Source organism: Macrobrachium rosenbergii, chromosome 22 (genome assembly GCF_040412425.1).
Source record: "Macrobrachium rosenbergii isolate ZJJX-2024 chromosome 22, ASM4041242v1, whole genome shotgun sequence".
Taxonomy (NCBI): Eukaryota; Metazoa; Arthropoda; class Malacostraca; order Decapoda; family Palaemonidae; genus Macrobrachium; species Macrobrachium rosenbergii.
This window is the reverse complement of record NC_089762.1, coordinates 43468527-43475890: the sequence shown is the minus strand read 5'-3', so window position 1 is coordinate 43475890 and position 7364 is coordinate 43468527.

The window sequence follows — 7364 nt, the reverse complement described above, 5'->3', positions numbered from 1 at the left end:
TTTTACTGATAACTTATTGTGACGCAATTTAATAGAAGTCAATCAAGCAAGCAAGACTCTCAACATGATAATAAGAGGAGGGGAAAAGGAACCGACGGAACCTTAATGACGAAACTTTAAATAAAAAAAAAAAGGAAGAAATAAGACTGTCTGGCCATCTCTCGTTAAGATTCGACGAGCGAAGCGTCTTTGCACAGTTTTGCATAATTTCAATTTACACTCCACATTTTTTTAAGAGAAGAACTCAAGGATGCATTCATTTCGTGGGTCCTTTTAGATGTTATTTAAAGTGAATTTATGCAAAGGTACGCCATGAATATGTTTAACGGGACGGAGAGCCCATCGAGGCATTATTTTTTTTTTTGGGGGGATGGGTTGGGGTGTGAAGGAGGGTATTAGACAAGTATAGCTTTTAATGTTTAGGCAGAGATCGTTTGCATAATGTAAACATGAATCTAAGTAAGGTGCTGAAGCAGGGGATATACTGTAAGTATATGTATATGTATATGTATATGTATATGTATATGTATTTATGTATATATATATATATATATATATATATATATATATATATATATATATATATATATATATATATATGTGTGTGTGTGTGTGTGTGTGTGTGTGTATGTATACAATGGACCACTGTATCTATTTCTCTATGTTACTTATAAACAGACAAAAGTTTTATAAAATATTTTTCTCGTTTAAAATGAATTACCAAATAAATTTTAAACAGCTTAAGCATATATCCTACAATTATTTAAACAGATAGAAAAGATATACCACATTTTTCTTGTTTAAAACGAATTACCAGATAACTTTAAAATATAAACATACTGTATGGAGACTCCTAAAAAACTTACTTCAGATCTATGGCAATTTTTTGCATTACTAAATCAGGCGAATTATATTTCCAGCGTTGAATATTTCAGATTCTTCGTATCACAAAACGACACAAATGGAAAACACGGGACAGCTGGTATAAAAAACGCATTACCAAACATTGAACGACGAAAAGTTTTGCAATACACGTTTTACACCAGAAGAATTCGGGATAAAAATGTGAGTGTGACGAGTTTTATTTTTTGAATATAAAAACAAACACGTTACAAGGCATTGCAAGAGAACACGGAGTTGATTAATCTGGAACAATATGAAATAAAATCTCACTGTTTAGATCAAACTTTTAATTAATTCAGGTCTGAAATTGGAATCATTTATTAAATCATTTATTTATTAAGTGGATTACGTTTAATTTGTACCCTGAAATCGGAGTACGAAGTTCGTGAGAAATGAAATTATAAAACAAAGCCATTGTATTGTGGTTTCAAGTGAATTACTCATGTTTCAAACACTTATTTTCATGTTTTTATCGAATTTTATTGTCTCGCAGTCATTCACCTTTAACTGTTTGACTCGCAACACACACACAGTACATATTATATATATATATATATATATATATATATATATATATATATATATATATATATATATATATATATATATATATATATATATATATATATATATATATATATATATATATATATATATATATATATATATATATATATACATACACGTGTGTGCGTGCGTTTCATTCTCCCTTCTTTAAACGTCTATTGCAGACACCAGACTTACAATAATTTGCATAATACTACGTCAATACAACATTTTCAGTGTTCTTACAGCAAATTAAGTTATTCTGATGACACAAAATGTATGCTTCGTCATTTATCCCAAATAAACTGCTTAATATGACAGTTTAGGCAGTTTATATAAGATAAATTAACTGCTTAAACTGTCATATATACCTCGACCCTTTATCACAAAGTCAAACAAGACGACGAAAACTTAATCAAACTATGGCCGCCCATACTTTCATCAAACTCTGAAGTCTCCATCTCCTCTAATCTTGTTCAGACCCACGTGAAGAAGAAGAAGAAGAAGAAGAAGAAGAAGAAGAAGAAGAAGAAGAAGAAGAAGAAGAAGAAGAAGAAGAAGCAGTTAAAGAGAAGAAGAAGAAGAAGAAGAAGAAGCAGCAGCATCATCTGCAGAAGAGAAGAAGAAGAAGAAGAAGAAGAAGAAGAAGAAGAAGAAGAAGAAGAAGAAGAAGAAGAAGAAGAAATAATGAAAAGTTTAATGAGAAGACTTCCCCTCATAAGTCTTCCCGTGACGACTCTTCGAGGGAAAGAAGCATGTGGTACTCAGTTCGTTGCGCTTAGCATATTTTCAATTTGCGTCCGACAGTCTTCAATATTTAATATAAAGTTTATGCACGACTCGTTATGAACAACTCATTATGAATATTTTTTTAATGGGATGAGGAAGGAATGACGTGTGTCATTATGAATATTTTTTTTATGGGATGAGGAAGGCATGACGTGTCATTGTGAATATTTTTTTATGGGATGAGGAAGGAGTGACGTGTCTTTATGAATATTTTTTTATGGGATGAGGAATGAATGACGTGTCATTATGGATAATTTTTACGGGATGAGGAAGGAATGACGTGTGTCATTACGAATATTTTTTTATGGGAGGAGGAAGGAATGACATGTCATTATGGATAATTTTTATGGGATGAGGAAGGAATGGCGTGTGTCTCTGTTCCATAATATTAAGAGTTTATCAAGGACTGTTCTTTGTTAATTTATCTACCTGATTTTCTCTCCTGTATGAAGTATGTAGGAAAATTTATGAGTAATATGTCAGCATAATGACTACTACATGCACCTAATGTTTCTTAGTCGTCATGGAATCCTCATATTGTTGAATTTTATCTAGCCTGGATTTCCATTCAATCAGGAAAACTATTGTGCCGACTTTGTCTGTCCGTCCGAACTTTTTCCTGTCCGCCCTCAGATCTTTAAAACCACTGAGGCTAGAGGGCTGCAAATTGGTATGTTGATTATCCACCCTCCAGTCATCAAACATACCAAATTGCAGCTCTCTAGTCTCAGTAGTTTTTATTTCATTTAAGGTTAAAGTTAGCCATAATCGTGCTTCTGGCAACGATGTAGGCCAGGCCACCACCGGCCGTGGTTAAAGTTTCGTGGGCTGCGGCTCATACAGCATTATACCGAGAACATCGAGACCATCGAAAGATAAACCTATTTTCGGTGGCCTCGATTACACGCTGTACAGAAACTCGATTGCGCCGAAGAAACTTCGAGGCATTTTTACTTGTTTAATGTTACCCAAATACTATTTAAGGACAATTTTGACAATTTATATTTTATTGACTACTTGGCTATTAAAATGATTAAAATTATATAGGACTGAAGTGTGCACCTATCCGCAAAGGAATAATTTGCTGAGTTTCAAGAAAAAAGAGGATAAAAAAAGTTAAATTACAGATCCTGCGGCGTTGAATTATAAAGACAAAAAAATTGAAAACTCCGTAAACTTACCAGTAAAAATGTAAATTTATACATTTTCATGAAGAAAAAACACAAAAGGTAAGTTGCAGATCCTGCAGTGATGAAAATACAAAAAGAAAAAAATTGAAAAGTCCATGAGCTTTCCAGTGAAAGTGTAAATTTAATATACTGTATACAGTAGATATGTACATGTAAAATATATATATATATATATATATATATATATATATATATATATATATATTATATATATATATATATATATATATATATATATATATAATTCATATATATATATATATATATATATATATATATATATATATATATATATATATATATATATATATATATATATATATATACTGTAAATATACATGTATAGTTTTATATACATATTGTATATATATGTATATATATACACATACATATATATATATATATATATATATATATATATATATATATATATATATATATATATATTGGGGTTGGCTAATTACAAAATCAGTTCATAAATTCTCAAGAAAAAGAAGCAAAAGTTAAATTGCAGATCCTGCAGTGATGAAAATACAAAAATATAAAAAAACTGAAAAGTCCATTTACTTCCCAGCAAACATAAAATTTTTTTTTTTTTTGGAGGGGGCGGGGAGTGAGAATAAATATACAAAAACAATTTATAAATTTCCAGGAAAAATAAGCATTAGTTAAACTGCAGATTCTGCAGTGACGAAAATTTTTGATATAAAAAGAAAAAATTAAAAACTCCGTATACTTTCCAGTCAAAATGGTAACCGAATCATTTTTTTTTTTTTTTTTTTTGAGTAGGGACGAGAGGAAAGGTACAAAAGAATATTAATAATTTATAATATTCGGCTACACAACCTCCTCGCCAAAATGAAAATCGGGCCCCCCCCGTGCCGATTGCATTTACATTAATTGGCGAAGTTCTGCGCCCAACCTCTTTGCTGAGACTCGGAGAATATAATTGCATCTTAGGAAGTAATCAGAATTATTCATACGGTGTGCATTTCCATTACTCGTACACAGCTAGCTAAGTTTCCAAGATTATATTTTTCAACATGTATTTATCGTGTCCGTTTTTTTATGTAACTTTATGCAACGTATCGTGAATATACATGAAATATAATTCATCACATTTGTAAATTACATTAATGCCACTGGATGGAGGGATTTCGTTTTAAAAATAATACGAAAAATGACATAAACGCAGACTTGTCAAAAAACCAGCGCGTGTTTGTCGCATTATACTTTGCAGGAAGAACATTTTCCAGCGAATTCAAAATAGTTTTGATAACCGAACCATTCCAGACTCCCTATTATAATCTTTCAATTTTATTTTACGAAACCGTTGTCGCATGAATTTTATTCCTGTTTTAAAAGATGAGAAACTTTTTCTTATATGAAAAATAAAAAAAGGAGGTTGAAATATAAGGATTTTACAGCATATTTCACAATTCTGGAAAGGAAGTAAATACAAGTTCATTTGCTTTATTTCCAGAAATAACAGAATACCTGTGCTGTTGGGGAATAATGTTATCACTTTGTAGGTAGAGCGAGTGATAACATCGTATGGGACAATTTGCTTCTGAGATATATTTCACGAATTTTATCCTCTCACAGGAAATAAAAACTATCATCAAATTCTTCTCCTCCCAGTCTTTCGTGAAAAAAACACGGAATAGTGCTATTAAGGAATATTGAATGTTATCACTTCTACTATAGACAGAGAGAGTGATAGCAATCATATGGTATAAACTTGCTTTTGAGATAACATGAGAATTTTGACGTCTCCAGAAATGAAAACTCCCATCAAATTCCACTTCTCCCCATCTCTCGCGAAAAAAAAAAACCAACACAGAATAGAGTTATTAAGGAACAATGAATGTTATCAGATCTACTAAAAGGTAGAGGAGTGTTAGCAATCGTATGGTATAAACTTGATTCTGAGATAATATAAGAATTTTGACGTCTCTCCTGAAATAAAAATTCCCATCAACTTCCGCTTCTCCCAATCTCTCGAAAAAAAAAAACAGAATAGTGCTATTAAGGAACAATGAATGTTATTACTTCTTCTATAGGTAGAGACAGTGTTAGGAATCAAATGGGATAATCTTGCTTTTGAGATCATAATATACGAATTTTATGGTCTCACAAGAACTGAAAACTCCAACCACGTGGGATAATTTACTTCCGGGATAATGTACGAATTTTATGGTCTCACAAGAACTGCATACTCCCATCAAAATCCACTTCTCCCAATCTTTCGCAAAAAAAACAAAAAAAAAAATGCAGAAAAATAAGAGAAAGACGAATGAGACCAAGCGCAGGAATTTTACAGAGAGAGAAATTGCATTAAAGCCATTGCCCGGATCGAGGTGCGTTGCCTTTTGGCAATTTTATTAATTTACGCCCGAGGCTAAAGGTCAGAGGGGTGTCCTTCAAACTATTAAATCTTGATTTATGCGCAGCCCGCTGCGAATACTTTTAAAGTGACGGAGAAATGGGACGCGTATTTTTATCACCCGGGAATAAATTCCACGAAAGCAATCTCATATTTTTACCTTCCTTCCTCCTGTGAATGTGTTGAAATGGACATGAATTAAAAAAAGGTGGGGGGGAGAACTCCATAACGTTTCAGAATCTATTTTATATGGTAATCAAGCCAAGAGGTATTCTTTTTTAATTTTCGACATTAATATTTTGGCTGTATAAAGTGCTGTGACTTAGCTGCTGTCCAGAGAATGTTTTTGCATGATGAATATTGGTCACAGAGCTGGAGACTATTTTGAGTTGAGGTCGTATCTTTTATTGTGTCTATTATTTTCTTAACGTTACTCTAGAAATTATTTTTCTATGTTTTGCTCTAGAAATTATTTTTCCGTATGTTGCTCTAGAAATTATTTTTCTGTATATTACTCTAGAAATTATTTTTCTATGTATTATTCTGGAAGTTATTTTTCTATATATTGCTCTAGAAATTATTTTTCTAAATGTTACTCTAGAAATTATTTTTCTATATATTACTCTAGAAATTATTTTTATATATGTTACTCTTGAAATTATTTTTCTTTATGTTGCTCTAGAAATTATTTTTCTAAATGTTACTCTAGAAATGATTTGTCTGTATATTACTCTAGAAATTATTTTTCTCTATGTTGCTCTAGAAATTGTTTTTCTAAACGTTACTTTAGGCTCTAGAGCATTCTTGGGTTCATGAAAGTCTGGAGATAAATCATCCATTCAACGTCACCCTTACAAATTACATCTACTCTATAAAAAACGGTAATTGAAAACATCTCAACCTGGATAGGATGGCAAGCATAAATAAATTTATTCCCTTCCATCTCTTTGTAATAAATAGCATTTTTATTTTACTAGACTACATAGTATTCTTGGGTTCATTGAAGTCTTGGGATAAATTATTTATTCAACACCCCTTTATAAATTATATGCACTCTCTATGGGAGCTAAATGAAAAACATCTTAACCTTTACAGGGCAGTAACCATAAATAAATTTACTTTTTCAACTCACTGCAAGAAATGGCATTTCTATTTCGTGGCTTCCGTTGTTGTTGTTTTTTATTAAGCTGGCTTTATGCCAGCACGGGCTCTTGCTCACAGAACAGCCCGTAAGTCATTTTTTCATGTGCATGTGAAATTAAGGATATGAACGTGAATACTTTATTTGCGATTTATGGGCGTGCTAGTGAAATGAGCGTGGCCTCTTTCTAACAGCTGATACTGCAATATAACTCTTACCTCACTATATAACTTGGCACTACTCACAGTATATAAACAAATACAAACATGTACATATGAATTGCGTGATCTATAAACGTACAGTGTTGATATTCAGAGCTGAAATAAGGCAAGGTTAGTGCCATCCATAGAACAATGAATAAAATTGTGTGCTCTACGACTTCTCAGATCTTCTCCGACAACAGCTTTGT